Genomic DNA, 22,880 nt, shown 5'->3' with positions numbered 1-22,880 from the left:
TTTCTAATTTTTAAATATACTGAGCACAGTGAGTGGAAAGTTAAATACATAGAAAAATTTCCATTAAGTTAATAGATTTAGTGCCAACTTTCTATGTATTAATCAATAACATTTTTAAGAACTGAAGTTCCCAATATGTTACTGAGTTATCTGATAATGAGGTATATTAACCATATTTTCTGTATTCTCGATGCTCTGGTATCTGGGGCCTTGCTGACTGGAGAGAGAGTGTCCCTCCCAGGGCCAGCTAACTCTTGGGAATAACAAATGTGGGCCTACCTTTGATATAAAAACCCACCAATTCCAGGTCCATACCCCATCCTTTCTTGTATCAGGCTCCTGCAGTCTAAGCACTATCCCTTCTGTTCAAAAATCGCCCCCAAGCATGCACTAGGCAACGAGGGATCACGCTATGGCTCAGATCTAGCCAAAATTATTCCATCTAGTCAATCCTAAACCTGTTCAGCTTGTTTACCCTTCCTCACCCATTCCTTCCTGCAAAAGCCACAATAAAGGCTCTCATTCATGCTTTCCCTCACTCCTGCCTCCTGACAACCTTGATGCTTCCCCGCGGGGCTCTGGATGGTGTGGCATGACTAACAAACTACATGGCAATCTTGTCTGACAGTTTCTTTCCCATTTTGGGTTTCCAACAAATTCAAAGACAAATCAGGAAAACCTGCAGAAGCCAGGTAGGAAATTTATAGACTTACTTGACACATGCTTAGAGCTGTTTTAGTAGTAGATGACTGTTTACTATATATTTCCTTGTCCTATAAATCAAGAATGTGTAGGCAGCCATGAAATTGAATTTTTAAAGAAAGCTTAATGTTATAAACTGTTGCTTTTTCACAGTTACCATCACAATTGATACAGACTTTGTCCTCCTTTACAGGAGGAACATTATCAGCCAGGATCCCTCTCAAAGCCTGTGTTTATTATATTATTAGTGGCAAGATTTCCCTTGGCTCAGTTGAATTGAGTTTAGACCTTTTATATCACAGGAATCCTCAACACAAAAACCGAAGAAAAATAAACTGGAAAAGATCCTGAGAGTTATAATAAATCTGCTCATAGTTAGATCCAACATCCCACAGAAGAGGTTTAGTTTCATTCAAAGATAGAGCAGTACAATAAGTCAGGCCAGTTTCTAGGTCTTCAAAAATATTTGTGTAGAGTATAAAATGGCTTTGTGACTTGCAAATGTAGAACGACTCTAGGCTGTATAATAAGTGGCACTGTAGCATTTCTCTTTCTATTTTATCTCATAGGATAATTTCTATCACTAATACCGAATGCAAAGTAATTCCTACATGAGTTGCATATAAAGATTCTTCTTTACGTAGAGGTTGTGGTAATTATTCCCATTTGTGACTCTGCCTCTTCCCCCAAGTTTTCTTTTTCTTGCCATCTGCAATCCAATCTCAAAGCCTAAAGCTATTTTTGTGTTTTTCTGTTAAGACACTTGGTTGGGCAAACCTATGTGATGCTGGTCTGTAGGCACTCCGTATTTCTCTGTTAAAGGAGTGACTGAGTGATGAAGAGGGCTCAGTGCAGAACTGCAGGTCCGCAGTCCTCCATGCTCTGTGCTTGATCTTCCCAGCAGTGCCATGTTACAGAAAACCTCGCTGCAGCACCAATGGACACGTGCCCCAGAAATTCTCTGCTGGCCATCCCATCTTGAAAGTTGGTACTAAGATCTGCATGTAGGTGACGATGGAATCTGTAGTAAAAAATGTTCTTCAAATCTTCTTGAGGCTTCTTGAAGCCAAAGTTATTTGTATAACAATACCAGGTTTAACATTTCCCTGCTTACACCAAGTAGCATGTAAGAAAATATTTCTGCTCTGAATCCATCATACAACTTCCAGTTTTTCCTTTGAATTCCACATCTTTCCACTGGCAGACTACATAAAATACTACCGAAAACACTGATTAGCAATGCATATTTTTCTTCTTGCATTCAAATTGTCCATCAGAGTAGCTGAAGAATTTATTTAATTGGATTTTCTGGTGTTCACTCATATTTCCCATAATATTTTAATATGGATGAGCAATGATTTATGAAGACTGACTATATCTGAGATGCATGTAAACTTGGAATCATAGAAAGCTTATTGAGTGAATTTGAAACTGTCTTTCTCAAATAATTGACCTTGGATTGGACTCCATTTGACCAAGTGGACTCCTCTAACAATCCTCCTTCTCTTCTACTTCAATCCTCTCTTCCCGGTGCTTCTCTCACCTGACTGGCCAACCTCAGGCTTTGTAGATATAAGTATGAAGGAATGGAGTAGATGAGGAAGACATTCTGAGAACCCTCTAAAAACAGTTTTATTCATAACTCAGGGTACTTCAAAGAGCTGAGTTTGTCTGTCTTTCCAAGAGGGATGCCTGCCTTCTAGATCAAGTACTGATATAACAGATGGCATCTTTATCCTATCACTTATTTTAATGGAAATATGGTTAATGTTTCACAAGCAGGAAATATGTTGTCTGATAGCCTTTCTGGTGTTTATGATGTTTCTTTCTTTACTAGTTTTCTAAGAGTTTTCATCAAGTCAAGAATAGTTATTGACTTATTAAATGTTTCATGCTTTTTTACATATATCAAATTCAACATATAATTTAGTAGTGGTAGCACTAAATATAAGGACAGACATAAAATATATTTTAAAAATAATCAGGATTTATGAGAAATTGGGATAAAGCAGAAGTAAAAATGAGGAAGGGGGTGTTTATAGTGCTATTTAACATGTTTTTGTAATAGAAAAACTGAAAAACTTATTTGACAATACAGGATTGGTTTACTGTATCCTGGGACAAATAAGTCTCTTCAAAAGATCACAAATAAATTTAGTATCTCGCTTATTATCACATGGCTAGTTAGTGGAAGAACAGTAATTTAAACCCAGGAAATTTGTCCTAGAGATTGTACCCTTAACCACTATATTATACTACCTTTCATCAAGAGAAGAGTATTCAACCAGTAAAGATACAAGTATATATTTAGCTGTCTCGCTTAATGTTCACATTACACTGTTAAACAGAATAAAGATTTTCTTTATAATTATTTGATAGTATATCATTTAATAAAAATACAACAACATTTATATGGGAAATACATAGGACAAAAGTTTATAATTGCCTACACTAATGAAGAAGAGATAAGAATCAGGAATGCAGATAGTTATTTGGGTTAGTCAATTTAAAGTAAATATGGTGCAGTTAACAAATAACTCCCAAGTCTCAGTAATACACAAAAACACATTTATACGGCACTCAGTTATATAATTACAGATTGACTGAGGTTCTGCTCCAAGAGTGCTTTATTTTCAGACCAAGGCTGAGGATGCAGCCCCTCTCTATGGTGTGTTACTCTCTAGAGGAACGATGACAAATATGTTGATAGAATCAGGCAGTGAGTCCTAAGGATTCCGCTTAAAGGTGCAACATGTTACTTACACATACATTTCACAGGCCTAAACAGGGATGTTGTCAAGCCTCAAGTCAATGGGGCAGGATGTATAATTTTGAGGCTTAGAAAAGGGCCAGGTTAGAGAATGACCCAGTAGGGAAAACATTGTATTATTTTAAAAATAATACAATCAACGAAATAATTGCCAGGATCATCTGACTAATTTCCTTTACTGTGTCCCTTTGTCTTGGATTTAATTCTGATAGGTTGGATACACAAAGATATATAACATCTTAAAGAACATTAAAATTATTAAACTTCTTTTACTGAATAATTTATTGAAGGCTAACTAGCAAAAAAAAGATACATTATATACATTATAAATACATTATAATTATTGTAAACTACATGTATAAACATTATAAACAGAAAAAAACAAAATTATGATAAAAAGAAATAAACTTACAAAATATCAAAATATTATATTTCAACTTTAAACAGTGAAAAATACACTCTGTAATGGGTGTGCCATCTCTTTAAATTATTTCAAAAAGACTGGGCCAGAACTTGAAAGGTTCCTAGATTAATGATGGTTTAAATGTGATTGAGAGTATAAAAATATACAGACAGCCCAGCTGGCATGGCTCAGTGTTGAGCATCAACCTATGAACCAGGAGTTCACGGTTTGAATCCCGGTCAGGGTACATGCCCAGGTTGTGGGCTCCATCCCATATGTGGAGCATGCAGGAGGCAACCAATCAATGATTCTCTCTTATTGATGTTTCTCTCTCTCTCTCTCTCTCTCTCTCTCTCTCTCTCTCTTCTTCTCTTAAATCAACAAAAATATTTTTAAACTAGAGGCCCGGTGCACGAAATTCATGTGGCGGGGGTGGGGGGGGGGGTCCCTCAGCCCAGCCTGCACCCTCTCCAATCTGGGATCCCTCTCACAATCCAGGATTGCTGGCTCCCAACTGCTCGCCTGCCTGCCTTCCTGATTGCCCCTAACTACTTCTGCCTGACAGCCTGATCACCCCCTAACCACTTCCATGCCAGCCTGCTTGATGTCTAACTGCTCCCCTGCCAGCCTGTTTGCCCCCAACTTCCCTCCTCTGCCAGCCTGGTCACCCCCAACTGCCCTCCCTTGCAGGCCTGGTGCCTCCCAACTGCCCTCCCCTGCTGGCCTGATCGCCCACAACTTCCCTCCCTTGCAGACCTGGTCCCTCCCAACTGCCCTCCCCTGCTGGCCATCTTGTGGTGGCCATCTTGTGTCCACATGGGGGCAGGATCTTTGACCACATGGGGGCAGCCATCTTGTGTGTTAGAGTGATGGTCAATTTGCATATTACACTTTTATTAGATAGGATATATACAGACATACATGTAGAAATCTGATCCAATGAAATACTTGAGTAGAATGTTGCTAGTCTAAACAAATGAGCTATTTGTCAGAAAGCACTAAATTCTGAAGCTGCTAAGTTCTTGATATAATGTGTGACACATAAAAAACTGCTACAAGATCTTTCATAAGAATAATGTCAAAGAAAAATATCATGACTTTTATATCAAAAAAATACCTCCTTTTCTTTAAAATGTTACCACACTTCAAAGTCACCCAACTATTGATCCTACTTACCAATCATTTCAAGTGTATATCAGTATTTGACAGAAAATATTTACTTTTATTTTAGAAATAATAGCATGGCCAAAAAAAATATGACCTGGACCACCACAGAGTTTCCAACACCCTGATGAGAAGATTCCCATGTTAACCAGGTCGTCAGAGCTCCAACACACACATACAATGTGGGACATTATATAATATGAACTAGAACAACATTAATATATAATGTTATATAACTCTCATTATATATATATATATATATTAAATATGTATATCTCATAAGCAGAGAATATACATAAGCAGAGAACCAAACTGTGTGGAGTTGATTATTATAATTGAAAAGTAGGAAATAATATTACGGGATGCACTTTTTTTACACAAACTGTACAAATATTTTCCTCCTCACATCCTGTCTCTGCTCTTACTCTGAGGGGCACCTTCTCCACTGTTCAGGCTGCAAAATGTGAGGCCATCTCCTGTTTCTCCTTCCCATTTGTCCCATAATAAATCATTCGTCAAAGGTTGTTGACCTTATTTCTGAGATACTTTCTCTTTGGTAAAAGGCTTCCCACTTGTATCCTAACTGGTTTTCTTTCCCCAGCTATGTCCTTCTCTCCAATAAATCCTGTACTTTGCTGCTGGAGATGTCATTCTAAACTTTATCTGATTGTATAACCCATGTCCTTAAAAATATTTATTAGGTCTGGGCTGCATATAGGATGAATCCAAGTCTTCTCCGTTTAGCATTTAAGGGTTTCTACATTCTGGCTACAGCCTATGTTTCCAAATTTATCTCTTTGTAAATCCTGTTTTCTTCCTACACCCTCAACTGCAGCTCCCCTGGGAAATCTCACCTTGCACCCTCAACTGGCTCATTCTGTGGGCCTCTGCTTATGCTATACTATCTGAATGCTTGTCCCAGTCTTTCTTAGATGCCAAGGAACAAGTCACATCCTATGTCTTTCAAATTCTTCCCAAGACTCACCATCAAATTCTTTTCTCCCTCTAAATACAATGGGAAATTATTTTAAATTAAGATACGTAGTAGCTTTCTTTTAATTAGTTGTGGTGATGCTTGTCTTTTAAAATACTTTGTTGGCTGATATAGCTCTTAGTGTACAGGAGACAGCATTTTGCACACATCATGTTCTCAGTAAATGTTTGCCAGGGTGAACACGAGGGAATAAGGCTTTGAACTCTACATACAGAGCACCTGGGTTCAAAACTCAGTTCCACCACTTAACAGCAGAGTGACTTCATGCCCAGTTTACTATCTGCCAAGTGGGGGTGATAATAACAGTACTACATCACAGATTGTTACAAGGATTTAAATGAGCTTATATATTTAAAGCACTTATAACAGTCCTTAGAGCATAGTGTTATAGCTATCACTATAAAATAAGAAGTATTTCAACAAGATAAATGGATAGTTCTTCATTTATTTCCTTTTTATCAGCTTCCATTTCCTCTGCTAAGTACGAATCTCAGTAAGAACAGCCTTACTTATATATAGGATTTGGAGAGGATCAAATGTATATGAAAGTCCATTTTAAATGGCAAACTGTGATACAAATGCAAATTTTCATGATTATTTCCTCTATATTAAATAAAAACAGATAGTATGGTTCAGAAGAAATATGGGAATTAGCATCAGATCACTAACTATTAGATCAGGACAATTCATAGCTGTTAAGTGCCATGCTAATACAGTTCCATAAACTAATGAAACCTGAGTTGAAAATTAAGTCAGATATGGCTTTGTTTAATATAAATGGTGCCAGGTCCTGTATTGTGACAGGTGAGTTCTTGATCTGTGAAGTGAACATACTTGAGATGTAGTTAGCTCAGAGGGAAAATGCTGCCTATACAATCTCCCAGCATATAAAAAGGGCCACTACATAACAGTAGGAGAGCAGTTTAAAGCAGCAATAGCAAGTCATAGAATACACACACTCAGTGTCTAATGATCACTAACTCCAAGAGACAAATCTGAATGCCAAGGTTGCTGAGTTCTTAGATAACACCAGGGCCAGGTTCAGTATTCAGATTTCCTGAGCCTCATGTGCTGAATTATACTGCACCCAGGAAAAAAGACGAGCCCACAAATACATTCGCAGTACTCATTCTGAGATAGGAATTTGATGTTACTAAAATGTGGTGTAGATCATGTTGAAGTTTATTGACCTTTATAAAACAACTAGAGGCCCAGAGCACGATTCAATCGTGCGGGTAGGGTCCCTAGGCCTAGCCTCCTGCGATCAGGGCCATCTTCTGCCTGTTCGCCAGTCCCCAGGCCCAATGCTGCCTCTGCTGCCGCCATTGAGCTGCCAGGCTGTTGGGATCACCAGCTCATCCCCAGCCGCTGCCGCTGCTGCTGGGGCTTGAGGCGCTGATGAAGGGGAGCATGGCAGGGGATCCGGGTGCGGACAACCGGCTCCCCGCCTCCGATGGCAGCGGAGCTGGGTGTCCAGGGTGTCCGAGGCAGCCCCCCTCAGTGGCCGCCAATCCAGCCGTTGAGAGGCGGGAGGGGGGGGGGGGCGGGAGTCCCGCGCCTCTCAATGGCCAGATATGCCACCCCGAGTCCCGCCCCCCAGCCTCCCACCGCCCAATCGTGGGCGTAGCGGAGTGATGGTTATTTGCATATTGCCTTTTTATTATGAAGGACTAGAGGCCCGGTGCACGAAATTCATGCATGGGGGGGGAGGGTCCCCTCAGCCCAGCCTGCACCCTCTCCAATCTGGGACCCCTGGGGGGATGTCCAACTGCTGGTTTAGGCCCAATCTGCCCCCTTGCCATCCTGGTCGCCCCTAACTTCCCCCCTGCCAGCCTGTACACCCCTAACTGCCTCTGCCTGCCGGCCTGATGGCCCCCAACTGCCCCCCCCCCCCGCCGGCCTGGTCACCCCACGCAGCCTGTTCAGTTGTCCGTTCAGTTGCGATGGTCGCTTAGGCTTTATATAAATAGATTATGCATTACTTATTGGGCCAATTGGAAAAATGATCATATCACTTGAAGAGGATAAGAGAAGAGTCATTTTATTCTCTTAAGCTATTAAAATAATAACCCTGGCATGCCTTGCATAAGTATTAAGAGACTCCTTAACCTATTCGAGAATACTAGAAACATTGGAATGTTATTTGATCTAGTGTCCTAGCCAGTAATTCAAAGTAAAATATCAAAGCTTTGCATGAATATTTTTCTTTTGGGACTCCACTCAAATCTAGAAAATTTTGTGGTCAAACTATGTAATTTTTTTAACCTATAATGTTGATTTTATAATTTTGGAAATTATCAGGCATTCTTTATTTCAATTTTTTAATTAAATTTATTGGGGTGGCATTGGTTAATAAAATTATCTATGGTTCAAGGGGGGAAAGGAATATAGAGACAGCAAACTTTTTAAAAAGCCAAGTACAAATAAAGAAAGTAAGGAAAGGCCCTAGCCGGTTTGGCTCAGTGGATATAGAATTGGCCTGTGGATTGAAGGGTCCCAAATTTGATACCAGCCAAGGGCACATGGCCGGGTTGCTGGCTCAATCCCCAGTGGGGGAGGGGTGTGTGCAGGAGGCAGCCAATCAATGATTCTCTCTCATCGTTGATGTTTCTATCTCTCCTCCCTCTCTGAAATCAATAAAAATATATTTAAAAAAAAAGAAAATAAGGAAAGAATAGTCTCCCTGCTTGAAGATGTTTTCAAGGACAAAGAGAAACTAAAGCCACCCAACTTTGATTTTGCTTCTTTTCTCTCTCACAAAGGCTATATTGATCTTCAAGCTGAAAAGGGAAGAACAAATGTGGTCAGATAGGGTATGAAGCCCATCAGAGTTGAAGCTACAGTAAAAAAAAAGTCTGATTGCTTCAGAGCCTGTAAAGTTCCAGGGAAGTAGATTTCAATTAAAGGCAGGTAAACTGTCTAACAATTAGAATTGTCTAAAAGTGGAATGAACTATCTTTTTAGGATGCATGAACCCTGTCGATATAAATATTCAAGTGCAGGATGGACAACTAAAAAACAATGTGGATCATGACTTCTTGCTTGGTGAGATATGTTGAAATGAATGACCCCTAAGGTTCTTTACATTTAAAATTCTACAATTTTATGTAGGCAGATAAAATAATTACCACAGCACTACTTGACAAGTTCCATGTAGCTCTTGTTAATAAATTATTTTCCTTAATTTCCTCATCTAAACCAAGCTTAAGATAAAGTAGTTAAATGAGAAACTATGGCTTGTTCCATGTTTCTTTGGTCTACTTTGACCAATATAACTCTCAAAAGACTATCCAAGTTTCAACTGGGTCAGTTCCATGCTAACTGTAGCCTTGGGAAAGTCAGACACTCTATGCCTCCATGTCCCCTGTTGTTTTCACCCATAGGATTTTATATGAAACAAATAAAGCAATATATGATAGACTTATATAAACTGAGTCCAATTAATAATGGCTTCTTATTGCTAAATTCGTCATCTAGTTATTGTTTCATGACATCAATATAATGGAGACAATACTACTTGGTCAGATTTAATTTAGAAGGAAATCCTACAAAATATCAGGGAAGTCTAATGACAGCTGGTTCTAATAGTAAGAAAAAAATATATTGAAATTAAGTAATGCCAAAGTTAGCCTAATTGTGTGTTTTCATGGAAGGGTTGTGCATCATTTGAAACTGGATTTTTCTGTTCCATTTTGGTAGTCATCTTGACATATTTCTATTAAGAAGTGTAGGCTAGGCTTATATAACAAATAGACTTTAAAATGTAAAATACTTCATACATTATGGAAAAATATTTATTTCGCTGATTAATGCTCCAGAATCTTCAATATTTGGGTTCTAACCTTTTTGTAGTTATCTATATTAAGATTTCTTTCCTATAAAAAATACTTGTCCAAAAAGTTTCATAGCATAATGAATTAATACTCTGTCTACATGAATCTTTAAAATATAATCACGATTAAAAGGTAAATAGTGACCTAAGTAAGAAAAGTAAAAGGAATCTAATTTACTAGGACTAAAAAGTTTAGTCCTAGTAAAAGGAGAATCTAATAGCTAAAAGATGTTTTTCAGGCTAAAGCTTAAAATCTCATTAGATGAAAGCAGATACCTGTATCATATTTCATCATAAAAATAATTTTAACTTAAGACCATCAAGATGGTCTTTCTTACTTTATAGTTTTAATTACCAAATATCTTCCAAATATGCAGTTATTTATTTCATTTATTTACATATGTATTTCTGAATCCCAACTACTAAATTTTTTAAAATAAAATTTCTGACTTCAAAGAATTCTGTAGTTTCTGATAATAGTATTTTATCCTGTAATTCTATAAAAATTCTATTCATTAACTATTAATAGACTAATCTTTGTTAGCATCACATACATTTTATGAACTATTATGTAAAATATGGTTCCAATGAAAATTTTTTATACATATACAATTTTTTTTTATCTTATGGTAAAGACAAAACAAGAAAAAAAGCTTACTCAAATTCCTATTTATGATATCCTCTAAAATATCAGCACACACTAACTCTCCTTCTGCTCTTGGTCCTATAGTTAGATTATAACTTCACCTTGAAAGTATAATTTCATTCAGACATAAATTATTACTGTTTAGGAGGCCATGCTTTTATGTTTTCCTTACTGTTGCCAGATTTACTTAGCCAGTATGTTACACTAGTTTTTGTATTTTTAAGGTGTTTGTTACATATACTTTGAAAAGCACACAAAGAGAAAACAAAATATTCCCTCTTCTGAATAATTTAAAAATTAAAAATAGAAATAAGATAATATATTGCCTTCAGGAAGTTAGTCAGTTTCTTAAAAATTAAAGAAGACTGAACAACCACAAGACTATCAGAGATCTGAAAATGGAGAAAGAACTCCCTAACAGTGATGGCGAACCTATGACACGCGTGTCAGCACTGACACGCGTAGCCATTTCTGATGACACGCGGCCACTGAGGCAGCCGCATGCCGAGGATGAAATATTTGCTGCTCCTGAGGATGAAACATTTGTGAAATAATGTTTTTTCCTCAATGTGACACACTACCCGAGTTATGCTCAGTTTTTTGGCGAAGTTTGACACACCAAGCTCAAAAGGTTGCCCATCACGCCCCTAGAAAAATAACTAAGGGGCCTTCAATATGTGTTTCATTAAATATGAAGTCTTAAAGAACATGAAGACAGTAAGAATAATATAAGAAATAGCTGAGAAGCTAAAAGAAAGAGGAGAGTTCTAAGTACAAAGTAATGCCAGCATTTTGTCTCCTAGGCTTTTCTTCGTCCTACTTTCTTTAGCTTCTTCTTTCTTTCTTTTTCTTTTTTTTCTTGCCAAGTAACATGTGTCATGTTCTAATTCTCTCTCTTTTCTGCCTTATTTTCCTTGCCAAAACCCAGAGTGGAAAGTTTCCTTCAGAAGTGTCAGTTTCCATATGCTCCCCAATGTCATGGCTAAGATTCTGAACCTCTTTATACCGACCGCAAACTCTACCTGAAAACCTAACCTTGACAGAGTTCGTGCCAGGAAAGGAAGATGCCCACTGGCTTCCTTTGGTGGCATTCTAACGAAGTGAATGATTTCAACAGAAAAACACACACATCATTCTCATGCACCATCCTCCCTAGAAAGATGCAGGGATGGGGAAACAAAGTGAGAATTGTCTTAGGGAAAATAACCTTCTGCAAAAAGGGGAGAAGAAGGGAGCCCTTTGGGGGAGAGGGTAAGGGTGAAATTGACAAGTTCACCCAAAGGGCCAATGAACATAACATACATACATTTAAAAGTTCACAGAATGCTGCCAAGTACCTTTTTTGAGTATGTTGAGCAATATTTTTATTGTTTTATCATATTTTCTGTATGTATATTGAGTGCTTTTTATCCCCAAAATGCGTACACATCGTTGAAACTCCAATAAAAGACATAATTTTAAACTGAGAAATTATCTCCATAGCTAACGTTTTTATACACTAACTAATCATTGAATATTTACCAGCCCACATTTCCCTTCTTAGTCGGCCCACCCTGCCACATGGGGATGTTCTGACTATAAAATCAGTGAGCTCATCATTCTTTTCTACTTCAGTGGACAGCTATTTAAAACATAGGATGGGCAGCTGACTTCTTTAGTAGGTGCGTCCTCCAGTTAAAATGGTGTCTGTAACTGTGTTCCTGATTTAGAAATCAATTTGTTGTAAAAAGCTTCCTATGTATTTATTGTTGATATTTGTAAAGACCCAAAGTGGGTAACATAAAACCAGCCAGCCTGCAAAGATCAATGAACCTAAAATGTAACTTTGAGTGCATTTCTTGTCAAAGTAGGCTGAGTTCAAGTCTCCTCTTGGTAGAAAAGGATGCTTGCTCTGTGAGGTAGAAAGTGGTGGAGATAAAGTAGAAAGCAAAGAGCAAGAAGAGGTAAAAGTTGGACTTTCATCTTAATCAAGCACATCTAAGACAACATTGTGACACAAGAAGCTGGTCTGACTTTTCTATTCATGTCTTTTTCTATACTCCAGCCCTAGTTTGTTATGCTGTCCTAAGAACTTCACACCAACATCTTTTTTATCATCTCATCCTCTGTGTTCTTTTTTCTCTCAAATTAAACATCGTATTCTTTCAGTAGATAATCTCAGGTAGGAATTACATTAAGCAATTGCTTAAAATAATTTATACTAAGCTAAAATGATTTATTGAAATGATACTTTACTGATGGTATTTACAATTTTAAAAGAAGGTGCTTATTAGTCTAAAGTTCACTAATTTGAAAAGTTTTACCTGATGTAATAAAATAGAAATTTATAAATTTCTAAGCTTTCTCTAGAATGCACCAATTCTCATTTTCAAACTGAAAAGAAAGCCTCTAGCAGGGTGAGGCTAGGAACAGAATGGGGACAACTCAGTAGTGGTCTCTTGAAAGTACAGTTGGCCCTCAAACAACCTGGGTTTTAACTGCACGTGTCTGCTTACACTGGATGTTTTTCAATATACATCTGTGCTGTTTTCAGTCTACGGTTGGGAGTTCAGAAGTGCAAAGAGCCAATTGTATGCACTGAATGACATTCTAAATAGGGGACTTTAATGTCCATGGGGATTTCAGAACGAATCCCTTGTGGATACTGAGGGACAACTTAAGTTTCTGGGGAGTCAAAACTTATATGTGGATTTTTTACTGCACGTGGATCAGTGCCCCTAATCCCAGCATTGTTCAAGGTCAACTATATATGGAGTTTGTAAATAAATTATAGCTTACTATCACAAGCACAGAAATACCTATGTTCAACATTGATCAAAACCATATATAACTGCCCAGCCAGCGTGGCTCAGTGGTTGAATGTTGACCTATAGACCTATGAACCAGGAGGTCATGGCTGACTCCCACTCAGGGCACATACCTGGGTTGCAGGCTCGATCCCCAGTGTGGGGCATGCAGGAGGCAGCCTACCAATGATTCTCTCTCATCAATGATGTTTCTATCTCTCTTTTCCTCTCCCTTCCTCGCTGAAATAAATAAAAATATATTTAAAAACAAAAACAAAAAAAATTGTATATAACTAATTATGATCTATTTTATTCAATTTTAAGCTATATTTCATGCCTTCAGGTCTCTTTTTCTGTACTTCAGTCTGATAAAAGGCAAATTTATATTAAAGAATGAATGAATATTATCTCAGGGAGATATGATTTTAAATAGAAAACAAAATAGTTGATTAAAGTGGTACATTTTTAACTGGTATTTCAGGACTCATAGTGTTTGACCCACTCATGGCTATGGTGGCACCTGAAATCATCCCACCTACATGGCTGTATATTTCACCTACTAGAATACCCAAGCTTTTGTATTGATCACTTTTACATATATTTTGAATCATTTACCAATAATGCCCTCAATAGATTCACTATGCCCTCTGCCAGAGTCTTACAGCACTAACAACTTTTACCTTACTTGATTCTTACTTGGTGTTAGGAACATCCTTTCATACTGAGTCTCTGGCAGTAAAAGAATGATAAAACTTATTCAGTAGGAAAATTTTCTCCACTGTGTGCCTTTTGTAGTTTGTTTTCAAATGTCCCATTCCCCAAACCTATAGCTGGATCTATTTATTCCTAACAACATAACTCATTATTGATATACTCATTTCATTTGTATTTTTAAAATGATAAGCCTGGCATATTTTCTTTTTAAGAAAATTTCAACTTGTAATTGCAAATTCTAATGGGTACTAAAAACTTCATTCGGGCATTTCTGTCTGCCGCCACAAAAACGTCAATTCTGTTAATATATGCTTTCAATTTTTCTATTAGAAACGACCCACTCTTCTTGTTACATTTTTCTACTCTCAGTAGATTCTTTTCCCAAATAACTTAGATTTCATAGATCAGGGATATAAGGTAAAAATCATGATATTTTGCAGTCAAAGTCCAATATAAGTTTATTATACCTCACTAATTTGCTTATGTTAGTAACTAAGGGCAAAGTTCTTAAAATAGCATTTGTTATCTAATATTTAGGGAGGAGGAAAAGAAAAGTACCACCACCTTCTTATAGGAACTTATTTCATGAAACATTAATTGAATTATAATTGCTACCTCTCACAATGTGGCTTTCTTTTTCTCTTGGGGAATTCATTTCTACAGAGCAGAATAGAAATACATTTTAAACCTTGACTAGTTCAAGTCAATTTCACAAACATGGAGCACTTATTAAGTGCAAGGCACCATGAAATACCCAACAGGGGCTCAAAGATAAATAAGACAAAATCCCCGCAGCCAAAGAATTTACCATCTATCAGCGAGAACAAGAAAAGCACAAAAATAATAAAACACAAGGCTGAGAGGAGTTATTTGGCTTAATGCATGAAACATGGTTTTTATACCCAAACACACCTGCTTTCAAACTTGGCTGACATCTAGTAATAGTGTGACTTTGCACAAAATATGCAAACCTTCTTAACAATGTTTTTCTCTCTTCTGCAAAACAAGGGTGTGAATTGCCTGAAAATCTCATTGCAAGACTTTTTAGGGAGTAGGCGATATAAAATGCCCAGCAAACAGTACTAGTAGATGTTCCAGCTCAGTTTCCCTGAAAAGAGACTCTGAAATGGAAAATTCCACCCAGGAAGTTTATCGTGGTGTGTGCTCTCAGAATCAACAGCTGTGGGGTGTGAAGGAAGCAGGACTGAGCACTGGGAGAAGGTGGGCTAAGCAGCAGTTTCAACAGAGACGTTTGCTCATTGCACAGGGAGCTCTGGAGCTGGATGGTCCTCTAGCATGCTCTCAAATGGAGGCCAGAAAGGGAGGCCTTCAGAGCCCGATAACTACAGTCATTGGATGCAGATTACGGCTGGGAGTGGACTGCCTTCAGTACCTCCTGCAGCAGAGGAATGAGAGCTAGCTCCCGGGTGGCACACCGTACAGTCCATTTTCAATATTAGTATCACTTTTTTCTGTCACTTTACAAAAATTATAAACATAATGCATGCGCAAACAAATTTGGAAATGTTAAAATATTTTTATCTACCACAATACCACAACATCATTGTTAATATTTTGATATGTCTTCCTAATGTTTTCTAAGCATATTTATTTTCCTCTGAAATAATACAAAACTTGGTTTGTATCCTGTTTTTTTTTGTATTTTGAATATTTTTTCATGTAAATAAACCTTCTTTTATAAGATTATTTTTGTTTTATTGTCTTCTATTATACAGATATTCCAAAACTTCTGAACTAAAACTATATTACTAGACACTAGGTTTTTACTTTTTTTTTTTTTTTTTACTTTTACCAAAAAAAATGCTATAATGAACAATATATTTCAGACTTTTTCGTTAGGGAACATTCAGAGAAATGGATACTGTTATGCCAAATACTATTTGTATTTTTTTTTCACTTCTTAAAATTTTTATCAAACTTATTGGGGTAAAATTGGTTACTAATATGACATAATTTTCAAGTGTAAAACTCTATAATACATTATCTATATATTGCACTGTGTTTTCATCACCTGAAGTCAAGTCTCCTTCCATCACCATTTTCCCCCCTTCTCCCCTTCTACCTGCCCCCCACTCCTTTCCCTCTGGTAGCCACCAAAATGTTTATGAGTTTTCATTCATTTGTTTATTTGTTGCTTTGTGTTTTATATCCCATATATATTTGCATTTTAAGGTTCTGATACATTTTGCCCAATTATCCTTTGAAAACTCCTGTCAACAATGTTTGAGACTTCTCTTTCTGCACTCTTACCAAGGTTGGGAATTATCATTCCTCTTATTAGTGCCAGCTTTAAAGACAGATTTTATTAGTAATTCATGCAAATGCAAGAAGAGTGGCAGAAATAAAATAGTATCTATGAAGATTTAGTGGAAGAGATTATAGCAAATCAGGGGGAATGAGAACCAAGAAAGGAGGTAGATGATATGGGTCTTAAGTGATAGAGAGGATTTCAACAAAGAAAAATGGAAGATATCTCAGATAAAGAAAACATCAGAAACAAATATAAGATTAGGAAACAGTTTGATTAGAATGTAAGAAAGAAATAAGACTAAAGGTAGAATGAGACCATATGTGGCACAAAAAGGATAAGTAGAGTTCAAATTTGTCTAACATTGGTGTTAATAACAATTTGGAAGCTATGATGAGAGTCATTCATTCATTTAAGAAGCTTTTATTCATCACCTGCAATATGTCAAGTGCTAACATCACCAATGAAAGAAAGCCTCATCAGATTCCTCTGATTATGATCCTTATTATAGGACTGAGGAATTTTTTTTTTTTTAGAAAGATGTCGTTTAGAACTGAATTCTTAATCCTAAAGAGTTAGAGTTATAATGAAAACTTCAGTAGTGTATATGGTAGGACCTGGTCAATCACCAAATAGAAGCAAGAAATGAGTGTGTTACCCAGAAATGTACCACCATCCTCTCTCATCAGCGGGTTAGTGATGGGGAAATTGCAATGTGCAAAAATCCACAACATGTCACAGTTTTAGGCAAAAGTTTTTAAAATCCAAACTGACTGCTGTGGATTTGTAAAGAACTTTTTTAAAAGGAGAACCACCACACACTTCTTCTCCCAAAGACTATGGAGGCAAGCTTCCAATGTTCACCAAGAAACAGTGTATGTAAAGGCTGCAAGATCAACCCTGAAATTAAAAAAGCAAATAAACAGAACACTGTACAACTGTACAGGGTCAATCTCAAAAGGGCTGTACTGTTTCTCTGAACAGAAATGAGGCTGAAGGCTGGTATTTCAAAAGAACCACAAATTCTCTATCTGTACCAAATGGGAAATAATAATTTTATTTCATAATATATTAAAAATGAATCCACTTCTTTCTCCTTATAACTTAGTAAGTACTGATGATGTGGTCTTTGTAGCCAGAATGCCATTCTTCAGTTAATGCATAAGAGGAGTGTGTGTGAATCTGTGTGTACAATTATCCAAAATGAAAGTGTAAGAACAAAGTGAAAAATATTTCAAGAAAATTAATTTTTGAATAAAAAACAAACTAATGTTCTTCAGGGTTTCAAATAGGCTGGTAGTGTTGCTTCTACCCCCATAAGATTTTAGTCTACATGAGCAAAGAAGCACAGGGCAGCTTTGAGTACCTCTCTATCTCCATTCACAAGAGGAAAATATAAATATATTTATAAAGATCAGTTTAGTATTTTATCACTTTCAGCCAAAGACTGTTTGAAGACTTATAAAGAATCGATGTCATATGATTGTTCAAATAAGGGTCAAGTGGGAGCAAAGCTGAGTGCTTTCTTAGTAGAAATGCTTAAAATTTATTTTTTAAGAAAAAAAAATTGTAACAGAAACAAGTCATTATGTTATTTACCTGTAATATGAATTTTCATTATTATTTTTAAAGGAGTTAGGATGTATTAGAGTTTTAATAGTAAGATATAGTTACTATCACACAATCAATAATCTATCTTTTCTGCTTTGGTTTCAAGTGGATGTTAATTTTATTTATCTCTATAAATATTCTGCTTTGTTCTAACACATAGAAGACCAAAATCCAACATGAAAGACCCACTTGCCTAAAGACTTCATTATATATGAAATTATTTTACCATCTTATTTGTAATTTCCACTTTATCCTGCTTTTCTTATTTCTTGTTTCCTCCAGAGCCCCTTATTCTTCTAAAATATTGAAATTTTATATGATACAAAAATTTGACCATGAAAAACAAAGTTTGTACTGACAGCCTGGAGGTGGGTAGGGAAAAAGTTTATTATATATGCCATACAGCCAAGTTGTACTCTAAAAGCTATTTTTGTTCTCTCACATGGAAAATCCGATCATTATTACACACACACACACACACACACACACACACACACACACACACATGAAAGACATCTGGTATGCAAGCCTTGTGCTCAGAAAGACTTTTAGCTACAATGACAAAGCTCTGCTTTCCAATACAATCTACAAGACAGCTGTCAGCATTTTTTTAAGCTGAACCAGAAAATGGGCAGGCATTTGCTAAGGAACAAGAGTACCTCAACTGACTGGGACTCAAGCCATTGACGTCAGCGCACATTAGCCAAAATACTTTCCCCTCCTCCGTAGCCCCAAACTGTAAACACCCAGCTCGTGTGCAACTAGCCTGCAGCAAGTGAACGAGAAGCACACTCTCCCAGCACAGCTTCCAGGCTGCCAGAAAAGCATCTTCATTCCCCTAACTAGTGTGCAGAACTGTCCATGTCCACCCGGTGCACAGCCTGTAGCAGAGAGAAAACACATAAACAACGCAATTCTGAACATACAATGCAGAATGATTCTGGCAACCAAAAACACGGTACAAACGGAAAAGAGTGCTTTTCCTTTATGAACAAGCAAAATTCACTCATTTCCATGTTCCTGTATTTTTCTATCACCCTTTTTGCTTTAACATTTAGGGACACTTATATTTAAAAAATGAGTATATTTTATTGCTTCTATGAAGCTTGATCATGATAATTTATCTCTCACAGAATTTTTATTCGCAGCATTGGCTTTCTATTGGGAATTCACAGTAGGAAATTCTTGGTTTGTCATTTCTTACAGAGCAACACAGATTACAATAAAACTTGCAGATGACCTTATAAAAGAATGGATCAAGGGAACCAAAAATGGAATGAGCTGCTGGAAATCTAAAGGTATTACCCAGAAATGAGGGAGATCTCATCCCTCGGGCCAATTTCCAAAGCTTTGCCTACTTGTGGAAATGTCTGAGTGGTCATTATCAACAGAATGAGAGAACATTACCAGGGAGCTTTCTCCCCCATTGCCAAGCTGTATCTTCTACAGCTACCTGCACTGTTGGCAATAGACCAAACCCTAGCCAGCGTGGGAAGAGGAGTGGGAAGTAGGCAAAGAGGAAGCTTACTGCTGGGACATTTTATTTAATGTCAGACTCCTAAAAACATAGAATGTTTCTTCTCTCATCTCCCACCCATGTGAGGAGAGAAAACATCGAGCTGTGCATATTTTCCTCTTTTTTTCTCCCTGTCATCATCAAAATGCAAATCTCAAAGAATTTACTAGGATCATGAGAATTGGGCATAAAATTCTATTTCATAATTCAAAATCCTCAACAGCACAACAGAACAGTAATAATACTGAAATGGCATGCTGAGCATTGTTGGGACTTGCTGGAAATAAATATAAAACTCTTCTTACTAAATATGCCAGGACCCAACCTAATACACACAGTCAGGACATTGGACAAAAGATCAGAACATTCTATCTATGCTATTCTGAGAGGATAATAATCTCCAGAATTGGAAGGGTGTCAGAATCCCACCTCTGACTCTTAACAACTGTTAAGAACTCAGAGAAGCTACAGACCTGCTCTGCTATTTAACTTCTAACTTGAAAAATGGGAAAAACAGCTCCTAGAAGCATTAGTGAGCAGATAGAGAAAGCGCATGTTGCTATCTGGTACATAGTACATATTAAAGGAATGGTAGATAATATTTTTATGTCATATGCCAAATGTTAATAAATTACTCAAAGTTTTGAATTTTTGGATATCTGAACCACATCTCTATTACACAAGGGTTCTTGAACACTTGGAGAGTTTATAAAAGCAAACCATATTCCCAATGTTCATCTTAGAGATTCTGAGTTAGTGATCTGGTGTGGAAGCCCTGAGTGTGGACCCTTTGTTAAGTTCCAAAGTTGTATCTACTGATTAGCTAGGTTTGGGAACACTGGGATAATGAATCCATGTGAAAGCTAAGTTGCAAAATTTGGTTTTCAGAGAGATGCAAGAGTTCTAGTGAATGATCTGGGGGGTTATGTGTTAGAATCCAACTTGATTAATTCAGTGAGAAAGGTAATTATACTAGTATACATCAAAATGACTTAATTCTTCTCAACGGGCTAATTTCTATTTAAGCCTTGCCCATTAATACAATCATCTTTCTCAAATTATGATGGCCTGTAGCCTAGAATACAAGTCTCACACTCACTTGATAAAAGCTATACTCATCCTTTGAAATTTCTAGGACAATGGTATGTACCCCCAAGCCCATTGCTGATACTATATATTAGTGTTTTGCATGATTTTCAAGTATAATTATGACTAATAAGATTATTAATCTTAAAATGTTATCAGCTGTTGTTAGAACTCCTGGACATGCAATGCTGGGATTATGTCAGATCCAAATCTCTGTCTATATTCGCTGTTTTTACTTTCCATTGCCTTTCTCATCCCTGCTTGGTTAAAATGTGTTGGTTTTTTTCTAATTCTATCCCCTGGTTTTCCCAATTGCCATTTCCCATTTAAAAGATCCCATTTTTGGTCACAAATCTGGAATTAATAAACTTCTTTTATTCTGAATATCTCAAAATGCTCTATAGACATTAACATCCATGATACTCTAAATGTGGTAAATGATAGATGAATAAGATAATCACTCTCTTAGGAGAAGATTCAGGCTGTCAGTCCAGGTCACAAGTTCCAAGATGGAATGTAAGGTCCAAGCAGGTCATATTTATCAAAATTATAAAATGTGACCATATGTACATCTACATAACATGTCAAGTAATAACAATAAAAATTAGTTCAATGCATAAAACAGAAAACATTTATTGTAAATATCTAAGTTCACTAAGCTCTTAAAATTTGGAAGAGCATTTTTGGGTCCAAACATTTATGTTTCTAATTTCTGATCTTTTTCCAATAAAGAATTGTTTTGGAAAATATGAGTAAGATCTATTTTGCAGCTTTTGAATATACAGGGAGCCAAAACAAAATTTAAAAAAAAAGTGAACAGGGAATGCAATAGGATGATTCAAAGCATATTTTTAAAAATGACATTTTGAGTGAAGATTCTTTCTCAGAAGGGAATACTTTTTTATAAAGAGCAGAGAAAAAATTTAAGGTGAGATTTTAAGAGAGAAAAGTTACATCTGAAAACACAATATATCAAGCAGAATAACAAAGCTGCTACAAAGCCACTGTTCTCAAAACTGCCTGGTACTGGCACAAGAACAGCCATATAGACCAATGGAACAGAACAGAGAACCCAGAAATCTACCCAAGCCATTATGCTCAATTGATATTTGACAAGAGGCAAGAGCATACAATGGAGTCAAGGCTGTTTCTTCAATAAATGGTGTTGGGAAAATTGGAGATACATGCAAAAAAGGAAAACAGATCACCAACTTACACCATACACAAAAATAAACTCAAAATGGGTAAAGGACTTAAACGTAAGACAGGAAACCATAAAAATTTTAGAAGAATCCACAGGGAGCAAAATAGCAGACATATGTCGTAGCAATATCTTTACTGATACAGCTTCTAGGACAATGGAAACTAGGGGGAAAATAAACAAATGGGACTACATCAAAATAAAAAGCTCCTGTACAGCAAAAGAAACCATTAACAAAACAACAAGAAAAGCCCACTGCATGGGAGAACATATTTGCCAATGTTATCTCTGATAAGGGTTTAATCTCCAAAATTTATAGGGAACTCATGCAACTTAACAAAAGGAAGATAAATAATCCAATTAAAAAATGGGCAAAGGACCTAAATAGACACTTTTCGCAAAAGGATATACAGAAGGCCAAGAGACAAATGAAAACATGCTCAAAGTCACTAATCATCCAAGAGTTGCAAATCAAAACAACAATGAGGTACCATCTCACACCTGCCAAATGGCTATCATCAACAAATTAACAAACAACAAGTGCTGGTGAGGATATGGAGAAAAAGGAACCTTCTTGCACTGCTGGTGGGAATGCAGACTGGTGCAGCCACTGTGGAAAACAGTATTGATTTTCCTCAAAAAATTAAAAATGGAACTCCCATTTGACCCAGTAATCCCACTTCTAGAAATATATGCCAAGAAATCAGAAATACCAACCAGAAAGTATATATACACTCCTATATTCAAATCAGCACAATTTACAATTGCTAAGATTTGGAATCAGCCTAAGTGCCCATTAGCGGATGAGTGGATTAGAAAACTATGGTACATCTACACAATGGAATACTACACTGCTGTAAAAAATAAGGAATTCTTACCATTTTGCAACAGCATGCATGGAACTGGAAAGCATTATGCTAAGTGAAATAAGCCAGTCAGAGAAAGATAAATATCACATGATCTCACTCATTTGTGGAATATAATGAACAACATAAACTAATGAACAAAAGTAGAACCAGAGACACAGAACAGACTGTCCAACCTATGAGGGAGGGCAGCGGGTGAGGTAATAGAGCAACCAAAACACTTGTATGCATGCATATGAGCATAACCAATGGACCGTAAGGGGGTGAGGGCATGTGCTGGGGGGTGGGAGTGGCTGGGGAGAGGTCAATGGGGGGGAAAG

This window comes from Cnephaeus nilssonii (genome assembly GCF_951640355.1).
Source record: "Cnephaeus nilssonii genome assembly, chromosome: 9".
NCBI lineage: Eukaryota > Metazoa > Chordata > Mammalia > Chiroptera > Vespertilionidae > Cnephaeus > Cnephaeus nilssonii.
This window is presented reverse-complemented; position numbering follows the sequence as displayed.